The sequence below is a fragment of the Choloepus didactylus genome, chromosome 9 (assembly GCF_015220235.1).
Source record: "Choloepus didactylus isolate mChoDid1 chromosome 9, mChoDid1.pri, whole genome shotgun sequence".
NCBI lineage: Eukaryota > Metazoa > Chordata > Mammalia > Pilosa > Megalonychidae > Choloepus > Choloepus didactylus.
In genome coordinates, this window is record NC_051315.1 from 20,464,317 (window position 1) to 20,485,549 (window position 21,233).

A 21,233-nucleotide genomic window follows, 5' to 3' on the forward strand; every position below is an offset into this window, starting at 1 on the left:
CTTTGCTTATGGCAGAGAAAGGCATTTGGGAAGAAGAAAGGCATGTAATTATGAGTTGGGATAAACTGTTATCTGGTCATACAACGCATACATTTTTGATTTCTACAAACTCTGATATTAATATTATCTCTTGAAATGCCCATTTGAAAACTTGTATTTTTTTGTTTTCCAGATGGTAACTGGATCAACAAATCCAATATAAAATATGTTGGCTACCTTTATTAGTGTGTCAGATTTGATGAGTATTCTGATCAATTTTGCCAAAAGTAAAATCTGCACAGTTTTATGGTGACCTGGAATTGGGAAAACAAGTCAGCTCATTGATATCAGCTTTTATAATAAGCCTAAGTGGAAAATGCTTATCTGTGTTGTTAAATTCCCTTTTTCTTCTTCCAGCACAGCAGTATTAACTAACATTTTTATTCAGGGATGAGAATTGAGCAGGTTATGCATTTGGAACTTCTAAACCTGTTGATTTCAGTGACAGGTCAATAATTCCAGCGGATGGCAGTGAGCGCATCACGCTTTTCTGCCTTTAATTTATAGGCACCATTATGAATAAAAATAAATATATATGCTACTCGCTTGACTTAAAAGGTTGATTAGACTTTTTCCTCTGATTACTTTTTCCATCATTTCATTCCTTAAATATGGTACCTATCTGTCCAGCTAGCTGGGCCATGTCTATCTTAGATGTCGGTGTGTTTGGAGAATAAAGAGCCCATGAACTTTGTCACAGAAAAACATACCATAAAGGGACTGTCTTTGTATACTAACAACATATACTATGTTTTCACCTTAAGTGCTAGATTTTTGGCTGCTCTTACAAGAAAAAATAAGACTTTTTTTTCTTGACTCATGTGAGTGTATATAAAGGATATAAAGTTCTCCTTCCAAAAGAAAATTTCCAATACCATCATAGTGGTGGGCATCATAAAAGTATGCGTGAGAGGGTTAAATTTTTATTTTGAGCTAGACTGGGAGTGCCAAAGCAAGGGAAAAACCTTCTATATTATTCATTAGGTTATAAATAGTTACTTTATTATGCTGCTTCCACGACTTTATTTATTCATTCAACAGGTATTTATTGAGCACCTACTATATGTTAGGTACTATTTTAGACACTAGACATACAGTGGTGTACACGACAAAGTCACTGATTACTTGAAATATACATATTGAGGATTCTTTAATATGATGTCAAAACAGAACAAAGCTTCAGCTATATCAGGAGGTGAATCCCTGAGAACTGCCTAATTTTGAGTTACAAGAATAGTCTATCCAGCCGTTTGGTGTGGTAATAGCATTGAGAACACAACATCCTGTCAAATTCAAAGGTATGGATGTGTCCCCTCACCTCAATCCTGTTTTCAAAATAACTCCCTAAACTTACTGAAGCTTCTTTTAATCTTCCATTTTTAGTCTGTACCAGCATTCGGGAAGATGTTTCTCACAGATTAACTATTTACTATTTATACTCCCTTCTTAACTTTTCTGGGCCTAGTTATCTCCTAAATTCAACATATTTAAATCTGAAATTTTTCCTTCTCCAATTCCAAATTATTTTCAATAGTAATCACATTTTATAACATTGTCATCTTTGATCCTTCCCAGTTATCAAGACTGTTTCTATGACAGCTTATCCACAGGGAACTTTTCTCTCTTTGAATACCTGGCCTATATGGTAGACTTGTCCACCTGATACTGAGCTTATATCCAATATATTGTACAGGCTCTTTTCTTATGTATGTCCTACTTCTCAACTAAATTACAAGCTTCTTGAGGCCAAGGACTAGACTGTATTCTGCTTTCTTTCTGACACCATGTCTTGCATATCCTAGAAACTCAATGAATGTTATCATTATTAGATCTGTCTTCCCTATATCATTTCCTACTGGAGTTCACAGACATGACCAAGTTTTCTAAATGCTTGTTTTTCCATGATGAAGAGACATAAAACAATCCCATAATTTACCCTGATTGAGATGACAAAGGTGTTTTCCAGCCCCCAGACCTATCGGCAATGGCATGGTCTCCTGGATTCCAGGCTAGCATCAACAACCAGCATGCCTGCTGGATTAATGGATGTCTGGCTGTTAGTTACTTTGGCAGAAGTAGTTTCCTCTCTCTGTCAAGAGCAGGGACCCATGGACCCACATCCTACAGCATCCTCATCAGGAGCTTTGTTCTAAGCCATCTTGGCCTTCCGCTGTGCTACCAATTGGGCTTGGCCAGGGGTTGGGGAAGGCAGCAGCTGCCATCACTTTCTGGGAATCCAGGAACAACAGTTAATACAATAAGCCCCTGGTAGTTGGGGGTGAAATATTATTGAAGAGCAGGCCCATGACTTTACCCTTTGCTTTAAACACTTCCTTCTGCCAGCAAATGTTGCCGCTTCTGGTCCGAGCCAGTCCCAGGCAGTTTGCTCTCATTCAGATGCCTAGCTCTTTTAGAGAGGGAGAAACTCGGTTATAGGTTTTGGTGCTTCCAAGAGCGAGTGTAAACAGCATGCCAACAACATGCTTAGATGCAGCAACAAGCCTATTAGGGTGATAAACCTAAAAATATACCTGGGTGTATCATGCCAAGAAACTAAAATGTAGGGAGATTACATTCTAGCTTTCCTTAGTACAAAATTCTAGTACCAGGCAGCACACAGTTGCTTTTAATTCTCCTTCTACCACCTGAAACATATTCATTTGGCAAACTGACTATTGCACTAGAGAAGGTATCCTCTTCATGAACCAGCTAGGCTGGCTTAATGCCGCTTTAATGTAACCATCCACCACAATCAAACCTGATTTTTGTCTCACATGCACAGAACAATTCAATTTTTAAATTAATGTAAAAGGAGACGGCGCCTTGCTCTGAGTGAGGTATGTCTGCCTGCACGATTGTGTAAACACAACTTGATTGCTAGGAGAATTAAATATGGATCAACAAAATCAATACTTAATTGTGTAACTCAGGGTCTTTCATTTCAGATCCAATCTGTAGAGAAGGTCCAGGGGATGTTTGCGTTTGATTTTCTTAAGATATTATTTAAAACCTTCCTGTCGGGCAAAAGAGTTCACAGGGTCTTTACATTATTTCCATAAGTTATTTGGCTTGTGAGTCGTCAAGGTCATATTGATCACCCAGCCTCTGTTGTTTTGTTTTAAAATTCTGCACCTTTATCAGCCAGGCTGCCTCATTCTGGGTATTTGGCTTGCACTAGTGCCATAGAAACTTTATTGCAAGAATAATACAATATAATAGCTTCCTCTGTACCTGGCACGGATGCCCTGGTTGTATTATAACTACCATTTGGGATATTTCACAACACCATCTAAAGAGGTTAAGCAGTTTCGCTCTTCAGGAAAATACATGGCGGTGAAGCTGCATGACTTTGCGTGACACGGCAAGCAGCAGAGTGGGGTCAGGTTGAGCCTGTACGTGGATGAGCATGCCTTCAGTTCCCACTTCCCAAAAGGGACCAGAAGCTGGGGAGTGATGCTTGAATAGAACCTAAAAGAATCCTTCCAATCTCATTAGCCCAAAGGGATGAGAAGAGAAGGGGGGCAGGCAGGCCTCTGTTGTGAGGGAAGTAGCACAATAATATCCAGGAGACCACGGGGATGACAGACGGCCCACTTTGACCTGTTATATTCCAGTGGAGCCAGAAATATAATGTTTGAACTTCTTTTCCCTTTACAGTGTAACCTTTCATATAATAAGCTAAGCCTTGCTCTCTCTTACATATTGTTAGAAGCCTCCATCCATTTTGGGGGTTGAAGGCAGAATAATTCTTGAAATAATGAATCATTTTTCTCTTGCCAGCTTGTCCAGAAATCCCATGATTATTTTGCTGTAGCAGACAATGACCTTCTCGAAGGAGGCCTATCAAACACTCAAGATAAATAATGGGAAGGTCTCTTTCTCCTGCCTCAAGGAAAAAAGTGCACAAAGGGCAAGATATTTGTGGAAGCGTCGATGTGTTCACCCCGGGACGGGCAGGCGGCAGCCCGTTCCAAGTGAGGTGCGTGCTTGTGGGTGACCAGTGGCCCCCATTCAACAGGACCCCCGGGGCTGGGTCCTTGGAGGGACCTTGGGAGAGACGCGGAAGCCCTTCACCCAGTAACAATGGAAACAAACGTCCCTCTGGTAGCAGGCAGAGCACGTTTTAAACCTCTTGACTCCTGAGTTAACTGATAAAGGACGGGAAGCTCTGGTTAATGCCACCTCCCCACATTCAACAAAAACGTGGGTCTGAGTTACTGTGCCCAGAAGCTGAGATTAGTGGTAACGAATACCTGCTCCTGAAACCCTTCCCTCCTAAGACTGCAAATACCCAGGGGGTGAAAGGAGCCTTTCCTCTGGGCCTCTCCCCATGGACACAAGGTTTTGCGAAGTAGGTAGAGAGCGGTGGCTGCAATAGCAACTTCCGCAAGACTGGCCCTTTGGGGTTGCAAGGGAGACGGGTCCTGCTTCTCAGGGCAGAAGTCTTCCTGTCCAGCCTTCTCTGGCTCTTGTGCTTAATTAAGTCTCTGAGGACAGCTGAAGGCATAGATCTCAACTTCAGGAGTAGAAGCAGGTCCTTCTCATATACCCCCCGTGAGCTCCTTCTGGTCTTTGTTGAAACCCCACAGACTGCTGATGGAGAGCCTGATTCTGGACCAGGGGAGAGGATTTATTGTTGACAGGGTGGCAGGTGGGCCCTGGTAAGGGTCGCAGCATAAATTCAAATGTGTGGTTTGTGTGAGGGGTGTGTGTGGGGGAACCATGGCAAACTGAAGTGCACACACCCTGCTTACAGGGCCATCTGTGCTCACCTCACAAACATTTATGTGGCACTTGCTGCATGCCAGCAACGGCACTTGCCATTGCTCTGCACGCTGTACAGAAGAACTTGATTCAGGCAGGTACCATCAGTAACCTCATTTAATGCATGTGGAAACGGAGGCAGAGAGAGGTAAGTATCTTGTCCAAGGTCCAGCAGCTGTGGGGAACCAGGCAGAGCCAGGATTCAAAGCCAGGGAGTCCAGCTGCCAAGTTCCCGCTGTCAATCGCTTCTCACACTGCCTGGACGCCACCTGATTTTTGCCTTGAGAGAATGTGGACTCGGTGTTACCAGAACTTCTGATTTTTCAAGAGCAATGGAAATCGGGAATTTGTTTATGAAATCTCCCTACATTTCCTTTGTTTAAAGCAAAGGTGGGGATCAAACAAAACCTGTCGGTGATCAATTTCTGCCTTTTCCATATTTGAGCCTATTACAATCTAGTAATGATGTTCAAGCAGGAGCTGCCTGAAGCTACTTGCCAGGATGGTAATGATTCCAGAAGCTACCCTGGGCAAAGACATCTTAAACAGATACTGAGTGCCCTAATGATACTTCCCAAATTCCTCAATTCCCTCCTCCCCCCCTCAAAAAAAAAGTCAAAAGCCAACTTTAAGCATTAGGAATAATGGGTGGCAGATTTTCTGAATCAGTAAACTCACATTCAACACATGGGCCACTACCTTGTCTGTCAACACCTAGGAGCATAAGTAAATAAAATGTGCTTTCATTCCCACGTTTTCTGCTTGCACATGGATTTTCTACTATTTCCTTTGCTGGAATGGGTGGGGAGGGCCACATCTACAGACCATGCACTTCAGGATATTTTTCCGGCAGTGGGGTTTAAGGTACTGCAGTTGGTTTTAAGTAGGGCCTTTCTTTAATAAGAGCTTCTGAACTTATTCAAATGGAAGCGAAAATATAATCAAATCACAGTTACCACAATCAAGGTACGGTGCATTTTTACAGGCTCTCAAGAGTCTGCATGATCACCTGTATTGCACTCATCAGTGCACAGAATGCCATTTTCCTTCTTTGGATTTCCATCCTAGGACTTGGGTTAATATCCAGGCATGTGGCAGGTTCAGTAGTCAGCTTTTTCTCTATGTCAAAAGGAAAAGTCAATGACAAAATGGAAGAACATTTTAAAGATACAGGGTCCTGGATGGAATGGGACAGGTGAGTAGGGGAGGAGAGAAAGAAAGTTCTCTATTCCCAGGCAATCTCAGAAATCAATGCGCTCCACCAAGCAGTCTCCAATGGCAATTCAGGGTGAAGGGTAAACCAGCAATCTCAAAAGTAATCGGGATACAAATGATTCAGGGCTTTATAGATAAAATTGAAACTGCTCCACACCTTGCGAAAACATCAGTAAGCATGCAGATAGGTATCAAGCACATTATTTAGTCAGCCAGCTGAGGATGGCAACAGGCTGAATTTTGAGCTCAGAAAGGCAGTGTCTCTTTGTCCCTGCTCATTCATTTTCCTCTGCCTGGAATGTCCTCTGTACCATTCATCCTGGCCCATCCTCGTTCATCTCTCGAGACAGGTGGAGGAGAGTTCCTGTGATGGTTAGATTCACGTGTCAGCTTGGCCAGGTGATGGTACCCAGGTGTCTGGTCAGGCAAGCACTGGCCTAACCATTGCTGCAAGGATGTTTGTGGCTGGTTAATAAACCAGAAGGCTGGCTTATTAAATCATCAGTCGATTGGCTGCAGCTGTGACTGATGACGTCAATGAAGGGCGTGTCTTCCACAATGAGAGAATGCAGTCAGCTGGATGTAATCCAATCAGTTGAAGACTTTTAAGCGACACAGATAGAGGACCTTCACTTCTTCTTTGGCTGACCAGCGAAGCATTTCCTGAGGAGTTCATCGAAGTTGCCAGTTTGTTTCCTGAGGAGTTCATCAAACATCTTCATTGGAGTTGCCAGTTTGCCACCTGCCATATGGAATTTGGACTCATGCATACCCACAGTTGCATGAGACACTTTTATAAATCTTATATTTATAGATATCTCTCATTGATTATTGTGCCAGTCTGAATGTATTGTGTCCCCCAAACGCCATTATCTTTGATGTAGTCTTGTGGGGCAGACGTTTTGGAATCAGATTCCAAGCAAATCTGATTAGATTTGCTTGGAATGTGCCCCACCCAGCTGTGGGTGATGACTCTGATTAGATATTCCCATGGAGGCATGGCCCCACCCATTCAGGGTGGGCCTTGATCAGTGGAGCCATATAAATGAGCTGGCTCAAAGAGAAGGAATTCAGTGCAGCTGTGAGTGATGTTTTGAAGAGGAGTAAGCTTGCTAGAGAGGAACATCCTGGGCAAAAGCCATTTTGAAACCAGAACTTTGGAGCAGACGCCAGCCACGTGCCTTCCCAGCTAACAGAGGTTTTCCGGATGCCATTGGCCATCCTCCAGTGAAGGTACCCGATTACTGATGTGTTACCTTGGACACTTCATGGCCTTAAGACTGTAACTGTGTAGCCAAATAAACCCCCTTTTTATAAAAGCCAGTCCATTTCTGGTGTTTTGCATTCTGCAGCATTAGCAAACTAGAACAATTATGTTTCCCTAGAGAATCCTAACTAATACAGTTCTCTATGAATCCTTTGCTGACCAGAAGTCTGATTACTGCCCCATTGCTCTCTCTTCTTTCTCTGTACAGACTATCACCATGGCACCAGCCTTCATTGTGTATGTTGGCTGCCATGGCTTAGCCCTCAGGTGGTCCATAATTGTTAGTAGAATAAAGGGAGGATCCTAATTATAAGCTAGCTCTCACTTGCTGGTCATCTGTTTCTCCTACAACTTCTTATGTTTCATCTCTTTAATATCACCCTTTATTATCTTTGAAAATGACTGAGTTCCAAGGCAAGATGCTGTACTGGCTGGTGGGAGAACATTCATTTATTTTCTGAGGGGGGTAGTTAATGGTCTAATCACCCAGAAGATACCCAGGTCTCCTTTATTTAGGAAGTGGAGTCAATAACTTCCCTAGAAAGTAAACTACAGAAGAGATTTTGATTTTTTTTAAAAATTGAGTAACATACTACTTTTAAGGAGCATTTCTATCACCAGAAACCAAGCTCCTTGAAATAATCTGTAGCACTAAAGAATGCATGATTAGGGATTCAAACATGCAAAATAAGTGAGGATTGTAACATGTAGCAATGGGACTACAGAACATGGCAGGGATGCTTTTTAAATATCCAAGTAGCTTTATGTGAAGGGGCAAAAAATATCTTCGCTGTGAACAAAATGAAATGGGGAGCTGCCTTGGAGTGAAAGGTTGAGAACACTGGGATGAGTTTCAAGAATACTGGATGTCCTTAAAGAATGTTGCAAGTTTTGAGAGGCCTGGAGGGACTGACTTAAAGCCCATCCTCTGGATGCTGGAGTAGCAGAAAACTTAGGGTGCCTGAGGACATCTCTGGCCTGGGCTGCACCCTCAAACCGCCAGAGGAGAAATGCCGAGGGACAGAAGCAGACTGATGTAAAAGGTAGCAATTTTACACACATCAGAACACACATCAGATAACAGGGTGGAAGTGGGGATAATTATGTTTTCAACTCTAAAGATCGAGAGTTGGGATTAGGTAAATGTAAGCAGGCTGGTGAATCTCTTTGCTGGATTCAGTGGATGTGGTTTCTCTGCCATATTTTAATGATAGTTCTCTGAAGTGACTGGAAAGATATACTTTTCCTTAAATCTAGGCCCAAGAAGTTACTGGCAAAGTGTCTGTTCAATATTCCTGTTGGGAGCTTGGCAAAGGCTGATTTAAAATCATGAAAGTAATACTACTGGAAGATGACTAGGGGAAAAATTTTTAAGTCCAGGCCTGTTAAACATGGATGGACATCTAACACACACATACACACACACATGCACACACACACACACACACCCCTCTCCTGTTGTTTTCAGAGAATGGCTGCAGAAATTCCATTTTAAGCAAGGGGAAATAAATAAGAATCACCCTTGGTAAGTCTGTTTGAGTGCACTTTGGCCTCTTGGTCAGAGCCAATAAAGATCTCCTGCTGTAAGTCAATAAGAACAGAAGTGTGGTGAAGGATGTTACACTTTATGTGGTCTGAAAGTGATTAGTGATTACTGTTGGGAGCTTCAGTCACTCGGGAATAGCAATCAGGCTTCACGCCTGGAACTTGCTACAAACCACCGTTGGCTCCCATCCTGAACCATGATGGGATATGAACTGAAAATCTAATTAATCTGTGAATGAATTATGGCCTAAGAAATATACTGTTTTATAATCAATTTTAAGTGAGTCCCAAACAGAAGATAAGATGAAGAAAATGCTGTAAAATTACCAGAGGTTGATCCATTCTGTTCACTATGACTGATGATTTTCAGGGGGATAATTTTGCAATCCATCAAATGTTTGTCATTTCTAAAATCATGCCTCCCAATGTATGCTGTAAATTAATTTTAGAATTTACATATTTATTAAAAATCGTATAGAAAACAGCAGGAAGTGAGCTCCATTTGAATAAGAAAATAACTTGTTATTCCAGTGGAGGTGAAAAACCAAAAAAAAATTAAAAGATTTTATTTTCAGGTTAATAATCACATAAATTGCTCTCCAAAGTAGTTAAATCAATAATTTATATTCAGCAGAGGCACTGACAGAGAATTAAAAAGAAAACCTCAAAGTCTCATTTCTTTTTGGGGGGCGGGGGGATGAAACAAGTCTCATAACATATAAAAGCAATAAGAAGACAAATAAGGGTGTGGAGACCAGGGCTTTTAGGCTGCTTGTTTGAAGCAGCCCTACAATCACCATGGGGAAAGGTGCAGACAGGACAACCTGCGGCATGGCTCTGGGATGGATAAGCACAAAGAGATCCCACCTCTTTGGTCACCGGCCGGGGCTTCCTTCTGAGCACCCAGGGAAATAATTGGAAGGGCACCGGGTGGTAATTACAGGGTGATGCCACATTTCATCTGGGTGAACACAGCCATTCATTCCAGATTAACCTCACAGTAGATCATCTGTCAACTCACAGATCTGGCCCTAAGATATGAACTGCCTGGATTCATCTACAGAATGGTGAAAGGGTCAATGGGAATAGAGTTGGACTGATTCACCATGTGCACTTACTGGTATAACAGATAATCTACTGGGCTGAACTGACACAAGGAGATGATGTTCTCTCCAAATTCCTGGGAGAGGAGGGGCACTGAGAACACTTGTTTTCCATAAACTTCAGTTTAATCATGGCTTTTTCTTTCCCCAAGGGATTCAGGATAGGCTGTTGCCATTATCTTTAATAAAATAGCAAAGTTCTCTTTATGACCCACTATAGGCAAGGGATCTGGTTTATGCTGCCTTGGTTATGGGGAGTTTATTGCTTCAGGGCCCTCATGTGGCAACTGCTCCCTACTTTGCCCTCTGTAACTGCACCCTTGAACCTGGATTCAGCCTCAGAATCCTTCTTAACACAGCAATTCAAGCTACTTCTACCTATTGATTGTCCTCGGCATATAAGATGAAGGCTATCTAGTATCCATATCTGGGTAAGTCATTCTCTATATTAAATTCTCTCCATGGAAAGACCTAGAATGGTTCCCATTCCATGCTGGACTCTGACTGATAATCAGCAAACTGCTCTACTTTCAAAACATTTCCTAAATCCAGCCATTCTTCACCATTGTTTTCTGCTACCATTTTAGGCCAAGGTATCATCATCATGTCTTGCTTGGATGACTACCATGGTTTCTTAATTTCCTCAGTTCCACTCTGGCCTCTGTATAGCCTATTATTCTCCATACAGTAACCACATTCCTTTGGAACTGTACATCGGATCATGCCCCTCCCCATTGCTGAGTTTCCCATTGCTGAGAATAAAATCTAATGTTTTTACCACAGCCTAAGAGATCGTACATAATTTGGTTGCTGGATTCTTCTCTACTTTAATTTCCTTCCTCTCTATTGCTCTGCTCTGGCCAACATGGTCCTGGGACGCACTGAGCCCACCCCCACTTCAGGGCCTGTGCACATGCTGTATCCTCTGTATGACATGCTCCTCCTTCAAACAGTCATGAAACTGTTATGGACCCCAGAAGAGTCATGATCTTTTAACTCAATCTTGTTGGGTGGAAACTTTTGATTGAGTGTTTCCACGGGCATGTGACTCACCTAACTGTGGGTGAGACCTATGATTAAATTATTTCCATGGAGATATGACCCCACCCATTCTGGGTAGGTCTTAATTAGATCACTGGAGTCCTTTAAGAGAGCTCATGGAAACAAGGAGCTCAGAGGAGCTGAGAGAGGGAGAAGCTGAGAGAGACATTTTGGAGAGAAGCTAATATATTTAATCCAGAGTTTGCCCCCAAAAGAAGCTAAGAGCTGATACAGACCCAGATGCTTGGAGATGCTGGGAGATGTAGACAGAAGGATGTCTGGAGATGCTGAGCTAAGAGATGAAGCCCAGAGTTTGCCCTGGGGAAGCTAAGAGAGGACTCCTAGATGCTTAGAGAGAAATGCTCTGGGAAAATAAGCAAAGATGCATAGGAACTGAGAGAGAGAAGCTAAGAGAGACAGAAGCCCAGAGACATTTTGGAGAAAGCCATTTTGAAACCAGAACCTGAGAGCAAAAGACCAGCAAACACCAGTCATGTGCCTTCCCAGCTGACAGAGGTGTTCCGGACACTATCAGCCTTTCTTCAATGAAGGTATCCTTTTGTTGAAGCCTTAGTTTAGACACTTTTATGGCCTTAGATCTGTAAATTTGTAACCTAAAACATCCCCTTTATAAAAGCCAGTCCATTTCTGGTATTTTGCATAATGGCAGCTCTAGCAAACTGGAACATCATGTTTCCATATTTCACTTCATTCAAACATCTGTTTAAATGTCCCCTCTTCAGAGATCACTTGATCACTCTCTAAGTTAGTCCCTTCATCATTTGCTATCCACTTAATTGCTTGAGTTTTTATAACATATATCACTACCTGACATTATATCACATATTGTTTATTATCTGTCTTCCTCCCTAAAATATAAATTCAATAAATTGCCTATTATGTTTGTTCCTAACTTGCTCTATCTGGAATGCCTAGAATGTTACCCATTAAGTAGTATGAACTCTATAACTATTCTTGAATTGATAAATAATGAATGAGGAACATATATAACAATGAGAAAAATAAGGGGTACAAAGAAATAATCAGTTGTGCTACTAGCATAAGAACTAACAAGTAAGCACATACACTATGGAAACCCACTGCAAACCAGTGTATCACTTGGTAGCTATGACACCAGTTAAGATAATGAAGTGGACTATAATCAGTGAGAAAGCCCCCATGATTTGAATGCTCCCATTTTCAACATCCCTTCTATACTCCCTTCTCAGGCACTATGTTTATTGCACTTGCGAGTGATTTGGAAATACTTTGATATTTGCACATGCTAAAGGGGACCAGATAATTTGTGGATAAAGTCCTTTGGTTTTCCTGTTTTAATTCTAAGAAAAATATATCTGAGATGTCTGGGGTTATTGGCTTACTGACTTCTGGCCAGGAATTACAGCTAGGAATGACCACTTAATCAGGGGATGTAACACTGAAAAATTCCTAAGAATTCAGTAGGACAAAGCTCATGTCTTCCTACTGAAGTCAAAAGTCTTAGTAATTCCTTATCCTACAACCTCTGCTTTGGGACTTTGGGGTATTCTCAAGAACACTCACGTGTCATCAACAGGAGCCATTTTAAGACACTAAAATTCCAAAATATACAAATATTTACTTATGAAGTTTCTTAACCGATGGGAAGAAGAAAGGGAAATTTTATTTTTTTGGGGGGGGGACTTATTTTCTGAATTAGACTAATAAAAGGGATGCTGAAGATAAAAACTTTGGTTTGACTCTGTGCCATATGAACTTACAAAACTATGATTGCATTAGCTCTGTGAAATATTAATAACGAAAAATAATCAGAAAGGAAATGAGGTTATAGTTAGAGTATTCAGATATAATGCAATGCAACATTTCATGGGACGTTTCTTTGGATACACACAATAGCACTCTCGCTATGTGGTTATGTTGATCCTCTAATATGGCTCACTCCAAGTGTGATGGAAAGATTGTAATCAGCTTGTAATTAGAGTTGAGTCCCAAAGTTTTCCTCGCTATAAAAATAAATCTAAATTCAATTCCCTAGAAAAATATGAAAATTCTGGATTTAGGCTCAGGATTCTACTCCAACCTAGATTCCCCTTCCCTCTTGTATGCTAGGGGAATACACCTGGAAGGCTGTGGATATAAATGACTTAACTTCCTTCACTCTCTTTGAGGTTATAACCAAAAAAAGAAAAAAAAAAGTGGGTTACAGACTAAGTTAAACTCATGCCAACTGGGGTGCCATCTGGCATAATGAATGGAGTATGGCCAACTCCTCATTTCAAATCTTTTTCTAAAATCAAGTAAAATATGAATTGGCTCTTTAGAGAGTCTCTGTTGTATCACAAAAGTTAAGTAGGTCCAAAAATGTAGTCTAAAAATTAGGTTGCCAGTCTCCAGCATGGTCCAGAATAAAGTTGTAGACCGCTGTGGGTCATGTTTGTGCTTATGGTGAAGGAAGAAGTCTTTTCTCTGCATGGAAAAAGCCATTTGTTGTTTTCTTGATAAACAGCAAAAAGCTTCAGAACGAACATCAGCATCTTTGCTCTGGAAAGTCTGTGGAGAGTGACATCTGGTTCAGTGCTGGGGGAACAATTTGGGGAAGACGGAAATGTCAGAGCATACAGTGTCTTTATGGGAGATATACCCTTTTGAACCACGGAGCTTCCTTTTATTCTTTGCTTGATTCCTGGCCAGTGCTCCTATCTTGAGTCCCATAATCCCTAAATAAATGATAGCACATGGAAAATTTTCAATGGAATTGCCTCTTTCAAGAAGAAATGTGCCAGTTTTAATTCTGTTGGTTCCTTACTATGCCTTTGGTGCATAATTGGGGGTGATCCAAAAAAGGTAGCCTTAGAGATTTGCAGCCTTATCATATCAACTTTATATACAATTTTATCTTATCATATACAATTTGTACCTGCATTTGAAACAGGATGTACTTTGCTATTCCTGTTATTTCCAGCTGTACCATCATGTACATTGGCATCTTCCATTTGGACCCTTTGACTTTTGACCAATGACATATAATTTTGTATCTTCCCTAATGATCTATTATTTTTTATTTCTTTTAACTCATAAAAACCTTTAAAAGCATCTAATTTCTGCTTCTTTCTGGATTTGTTGAATTTGTTTCCTACTGAAGATTAAATGTATTTCAAAACACCACCTACATTAACAGTTAACTTTCATTTGAGTATTCTGGCTTCTCCCAACCCAAAGGTAGTAAATTCTGGTTTGTTTTAAAAATTCAATGCTCAGTGCAATTAATTTTAACACAAGTGATGGGGCATACATTTCTTTTAAAGTAGCAAGTATTTATCTAGGCAGACATAGCCTGAGCAACTCAAACACACTGGCTTTGTGTGCAAAAATGAGTCCATGACTGGTAACTCACTGCCCTTCCGCCTACGTGGGACATGACTCCCAGAGGTATAAATCTCCCTGACAGTGCAGGATGTGACTCCCGGGGGTGAACCTGGACCCGGCCTCATGGAACTGAGAACATATTCTTGACCACAAGGGGGAAGCAAAATGAAACAAAATAAAGTTTCAGTGGCTGAGAGATTTCAGGTGGAGTCACTCTGGTGGGCACTCTCACATACTATATAGATAACCCTCTTTAAGTTTTAATGTATTGGAATAGCTAGAAGGAAATACCTGAAACTATCAAACTGCAACCCAGCAGCCTTGACTCTTGATGACAATTGTATAACTATGCAGCTTACAAGGGGTGACAGTGTGATTGTGAAAACCCTGTAGATCACACTCCCTTTATCTAGTGTATGGATGGATGAGTAGAAAAATGGGGACAAAAATGAAATGAAAAATAGGGTGGGATGAGGGAATGATTTGGGTGTTCTTTTTTACTTTCATTTTTTATTCCTATCTTTATTTTTTCTGGCGTAAGGAAAATGTTGAAAAATAGATTGGGGTGATGAATGCACAAGTATATGATGGTACTGTGAACAGTTAATTGTACACCATGGATGACTGTATGGTATGTGAATATATCTCAATAAAACTGAATTTAAAAAAATGAGGTCATGATACGATGAGCCCCCAAGAAGGGCATATTCCATGATGTCTATTTTTCAGTAGTGAGTTCAATCCATTCTACAGAGTCCAGTCTTCTTATGACCAAGAGCTCATAGCTACGAAAGGCTGCTTTTATGAGCAGTTAAAGCTATTGGTATTTTCATTAAAAGCTAATTCGCCCTTGTGGAGATAATGATTACAACAACCATTTGTTGAAAGCTTATTGTGTTCAAGACTCTTTGACAAGGGCATGTACACCACCTCATTTATATTCACATAACTATATGGAGGTGGATTCCCTTACGCCCATTACAGAGCTGAGAAAATGGAGGTTCAGCAAATCAAGGCATTTATGTAGGGCAGAAAGGGAAGTGGAGCTCTCTGATTCAAGAGTCCAGTCTTTTCATCGGGACCAATAGTGGAGAGCTTAGTCATCCATGCTCACTGGCCATAAATGTAGACAGATTTAAAAATCTTTCAGAATTGCAGACAAAAAAATTTAAAAACTAAGAAGAAATTCTCCTAGACTCACAGTTGGCAACTTTTAAAATTATCCCATTAACCATCCTTAGGTGACGATGCACTGGTATAATTAAGAGAGGACAGGATGCCTGGCGCTCTCCTGTCCTCACGCTTCCAACAGTGGCCCCGAGAGAGCCGTCGCTGCATGAGAGTTCTCAGAACCGCCTGTCAGGATGTGCTTCGATGATGCATGGAGGCTAGCTCAGCCCGGAGCACCGTGACAAGTGCCACTCGAATTAACATCATACTTTGGATATTCTGTACATTTAAATTGCACATTTATAACTTACAAACTGTCCAAATCATCTTTGTCATCCTTTGCTGTTAAGAGTGCTGCATCCTCTGAAGGGATGTCATAATAGATCATACTTCCTGTTCTGAAAACCTGTAGATTTCATAGGAAATGAAAGTAATACAGTGAAAGTGAACACTAACATAAGTAGGAAGAAAAATGTTTTCTGGTGAACCTTTGTGACCTTTCTAGACGCTTCCACGGTCAGTTTAAGGCCCCACTCTTTTTCCCTGTCCTGAAGGAAGCTAAATGTATGTATACGGCATTTTCATTTTGATGTTGTTGATCTGTTTTTAAAACTGGGAAATGACTTTTCATTTAAATAAGAGTTGAAACCCGCTGGGAAAGTAACAGAACTCAAGACATTTAGAGAAACAGCTGTTTCCAAGCCAACAGGCAAGAGGAAGAGTCTCTTTATTTTCCAAATTGTTGTTAGAGAAAACGTTTTTCTTACCATCAGACTTTCACTTTTTCTTCTCCAAAATCTGTTAATCTTGCTATATAGATTTAGTTTTCCACTTGCTTGGTAAAATGTGGAAAATATGAACAATAGCTTCAAACTTTCATGAGTAAATTGTCATCTTGTGCCTTTTATTAGCCTGTATTTCAAACTCCACATTGTGGGAGCTCATTCCTTACTTCTGAGTGACTCACTTGGTGAAATTTGCTAATGGGTATGTCTTAATGAACTGAGGGTACAATTCCAAAGGACCAATCTTTCAATCATTATGCAACTAACTGCATGGAACTGTTTTACCAACTAACCTGATGGGCTTATGGAGTTTACTCATTTGGGACTCCATCACACCTGCTCATCTTTTCCTGCTTAAACAAGACCAAACATGTTCTTTTTTCTTTTTTTCTTTTTAAAAAATCAATATAGCACCATTATAAATCAAACAACCTGGTTTAGTCTTCAAAAAGACTCTAGAGCACAAAAGGCAGTCCCACTTGGCAGAACTGGGTGTGAATATTGATTGTGTGACTTTAGGCAAGTCATTTAACTTTTCAGAGTCTCAGTTTTTTAAATATTCAGGATAGGGAATAATACAGGGTAGCTGTAAATCAGAAGTTCTCAAAGTGTCATCCCCAGGATGGCACCATCAGCATCACCTGAGAATTGTGAGAGATGCAAATTCTCAGGCACCTGCTCCAGAACTATTGAACCACAAACCCTGGGGATGAACCAAGCAATCTGCACGTTAACAAGCCATCCAGGTGATTCTGATGCATGCTCAAGTTTGAGAACCATTGCTGTAAAGATTAGCAATAAGATAAACAAAGGGCTGGCTTGCCCCATTGCAGAAACTCACAAAACAGCAGTTGTTCTTACTCGGTCTTTAACCTCATTTTACAAAAGAAGACACAGAAGTACAGACCAAGGTGGTGGCAAAACTGGAAAAAGCACACTAGGCCTTCTCACTCAGCAGAGTGGCGCGGGCAGCCCACTTCTCCATTCTGCACTCTCTTTACAGGGCAGCCATATAAATCCTGATTATAAGTGCAGAAAGTGTCTGCAAAAGATACTGCCCAGTTCTGGCAGGGATAAGCTGTGGAAGGTTAAGGTGGAAATCATAGCTCTTCTGGATGTAATATTTTACTACTGACTTGTCTTTTTGCTTTGTGGTGAGTATAGGTGGCTATGTTCAGTCAACAAACATTGACTGATCTCCAACTATTTTCAAGGGTAGATGCTAGGACCAGGCAGTAAATAAGAAATGATCTTTTTCTTAAGGAAAACTATTTTACTCCTCCTAAATCACAAATTATGATCTGCTTAGAACCATAGTTTTGGAAGTGGAAGTAGTGATAGGTATGATGCATTTTAGTTGTCAAACTGTGCTGGCCAGAGAGCTAGTTGCACATTAGAATCACATGAGGCAGGGGAGGCTTTTAAAAATACTCACGGGGTCACCCAACTTAGACATTCTGATTTGACTGGTCTAGGATTTAATCAGTTAAAAACTTGTTAGATAGGTTTGCCAGATAAAACACAGGATGCCCAGTTAAATTTCATTTTCTGATAAACAATGTATATATTTTAAAACATAAGTAATATATCTTATACTAATTCAATGTAATATATTGCATAAACACATATATATATATATCAGTATATATATATATATGCTTATCAGATAATTGGGACAAACATGAAAAAATCATTGAGTATCAGGAATTCATATTTAACTGGGCATCCTGTATTTTTATTTGTTAAATCTGGTGACCCTATTGGAGGATTCTAAGGTCTACCCAGGGCTGAGGACTGCTGTTGTAGGGTTTCCACTGAAATCCCACAGATGCCACCAGAGTGGCCTCCAGGTAAAGAGGCAGGGTGTCATTTATGCCCATCACACCTGTATTTTAATCTGTTTTCCATGTTGGGTATCTGAAATATTTTGCTCAAAAATAAAAGTTTTTTATGGCTGAAAAAGGTCTGTGAATCTCAGACTACTCCAACCTCTTTTTCTGATGAGAAAACTTAAGACCCAGGAAGATGTCCCTTAGTCAACTAATGGCAAAACTGAAAACCAGGTCTTTTCTTTTTCCATTCTATCAGCTGCTGCTCCTGCTGCAAAGGCCCTTTTTTGAGCTAGAGTTCAGGAATAGGAAATGCTATGTTCCTATTATAGCTAGAAGTGCTGGACAAACATTTAGCAAATCCCTAAAGATGTGCCACCCACTATATCAGGTGCAGGGATTAAGACACAATTTTAGTTTTCAAGGAGTTGACACAGGGAGAGAAACAAGGGAACAGGGTTGCGGTCTCTAAAACAAAAATGGCATTTATTTCTCATGACTTGTCCCCTCCATAATTTGACTATTCAAAGCACCTTTCTTTGATCTCAAAGATGAAAACAGTGAGGTTAGAGACAGTATTCGGTTTCCCAGAGGCCACTGAAGGGAACCTGGAATCTAACCTAAATTTTCATTTTGAAAGTTAAAGGAATGAAGAATAAATGATGACAGATGACATGGGGATGACTGTGCTTTGTGCTTGGTGTGATTCATAATGGCTACATTGGTCAGACTTTTTGACAAATGGCCTCGAATGCTCTCCAATTACGTGAACCGCAAAGAAAACTTAAAAGTTGCAGGGAATAAAAGAGCGTGTCTTTCCATTTGGGAGAATAAGTTTACTGCCATCCAGACCAGGATGGGTAATCATTAGCAGTGTTTCAGGGCCTCACGAAAAAATAAAATAGAGATAGGCATCAGGCAGAGTGGAGGGGACGCAGCTCCAAGGACCTCCCAGCTGATGTCAATTTGGCAGTGTTTGTGATGGGCGATATTCACCAACAGCTGCTCCCTGGCACCACTCCTGGATGCCAAGGACCCAGAAAATAAAGGAAACTAGAGCCTCCTCTCCTCCCTCCCCATGCAATGGGAAGCCATTTTAGGTGGTCAGTTGGCCTCAGGGAAAGAGGTAGAAGAAGATTTACAAGCCATAAACAGGTTCACTTATAGGGGCAAGTGAGCTCCAGAGATACAATTAGCTCCCCCTAAGAGTGTGGACTCTGAATCCAAACAGTCCTCAAGGCTCACAGGATGTAGGGGAAATTGAAGTCTGTTCACATCATTTACAGAACACTCTCTGATTTCCAGGTCTTGGCATTTCCTGTTTTCAGCACCCTCTCTCTCCTCCTGCCAGCCTCCCACTGCCCTGCCATTACTGTCAAAGGAAGTGTCTCCTCTGAGCCTTTAAGTTTCATTAGAGAGGTTACTTCCTGGCTGTCATTCCCAAGCCTTCCCACTACTTCATTCCAGGATCACTGTGGGTCTGCGAGCCCCAGGATGGGACTGTCTGAACTACAGAGTGATTTCTAGGATATGTAATCTGTGTTTGTTACCATTTGAGGATAAAAGGTATTTATTCATTAGCTTGCTTACAAAATTGTGAGAAATTTAAAAATAATCGACATAGTCAGACTTACATCTCTAAACCAACACTTTCAATATAGTCACTTTGAGATGTAAAAACTTAACCTAAAAATTGATTTGGGAAATTCTTATTTTGAAGTTGTTTTAAGAATCTGTTCACCAGCCTCATTAGAGTCACATTTTGATTTTGGCTAAAAATGGCATGATTGCCTGGATTCACCAGGCTTGCTTCTGAACGACATGGGGCTAATTCCAAAAGCCACATTCTCCTGTAGTGAATGAGGATCTGCTCCCCTTCAGGGAACATGGATGCCGCACTGGACAATGGACTGTGTTTCCTCTTCAGTCAATTGAGATGGCTGGACGTGAGTGATTGAATGATTAACTGAGTCAATCATTCATTCAACAAACATTTATTGAGCTCTTACTTTGTGTAAACATTGCGCTAGGTTTGGGGGAATACCAAGACAGATAAAACACGAGGAAATAAGCTATATGATTAAGATCCTTTCCAGTTATAAAGTTCTATATTTATACATTGAAAAATAATTCATATGCATTGAATCCCTACTAGTATTTTGAGTAAATGCAACACTCCTGGTATAAATGTGCAACCCCCTGGCACTCATTCTGATGCACTAGTTAAAATATACAATGATTATTATTTAAAGTCAGCCCTTTTTCATATGTGGTCACAACTGTGACAAAGTTAACTGTCACTCAGGATCTGATATCCCTATTCTTCCTTTTAATATTTGGACCCTCTGAGGCTTAGTTGGGCACTTCTCAGCTACAGACCACCTTTCCCAACTGCCCTTCATCTAGGTGTGGTATTGTAACTAAGTCTTGACTGATGAGATCTGTATGAAGTGATGTGTGTATCTTCCCAGTCATGTCCATAAAATGAAGTGCTTTGCCTGCTACATCCTCTTCCTCCCTTCCCAGCAGCTGTGATGTGGGAGCACTGGTGAGTCAGCCTTGGCTTTGAGGATGGGAATAAAACCACAGCAGATGGTGAAGCATCACATAAATGGACGAGTACCCGGATGACCTTATGGAGCAATGACAGACAGGAATCATCTTCCTCCCTCTGGGCTGCTATTAAGCGGGAAAGAGATTTCTGTCTTGATGGAGCCATTGTGCTTTGGGACTAATTAAAAGCTAGCCTACATGCCAACTGATACAGCAGGACAGACTCATTTCAAGTCACCTGTTTTTCCACTCTTTGAACCCTTTTGTTTGCCTGTACTCTGTGCTGGGTCAACCAGATACAGCCTGTGCCTGTTTTCTCAAGAACTTTCCCACTAGGGGTGGTAAAACCACCCCTTTGGACTCGACATCTCCTTCAGGAGTTCTGCATGTTCCTAGCAAGGCCAGCCCTCCAGTGGCTTCCACATTACTATTGGCAGGAGGCAGATGGGAAGCTTAATGCAACACATGCTTCAGATAAGAATGCCTCCTCTTGAACTCTGCATTATCACTGGCAGAACTGGAGAGCACCCCAAAATATGAATGCTACTGGAAATAC

At 41.0% G+C, this 21,233-nt stretch overlaps 1 protein-coding gene across 10 annotated transcripts in view; it reads right to left on the reverse strand.

Annotated features, from left to right (window-relative positions):
- NCKAP5 (NCK associated protein 5) overlaps positions 1-21,233 on the reverse strand; it is a 1,340,286-nt gene that overhangs the window by 9,256 nt on the left and 1,309,797 nt on the right. Inside the window, exon 18 of one of the 10 annotated variants that reach the window (XR_005218940.1) lies at positions 5,760-5,922. The exons of 8 other annotated variants lie outside the window; for them this stretch is intronic. The gene's annotated coding sequence lies outside the window, so the exon portion shown is untranslated. The remainder of the gene's footprint in view (positions 1-5,759; positions 5,923-21,233) is intronic. One more of the 10 variants, XR_005218939.1, reaches the window with a different exon arrangement.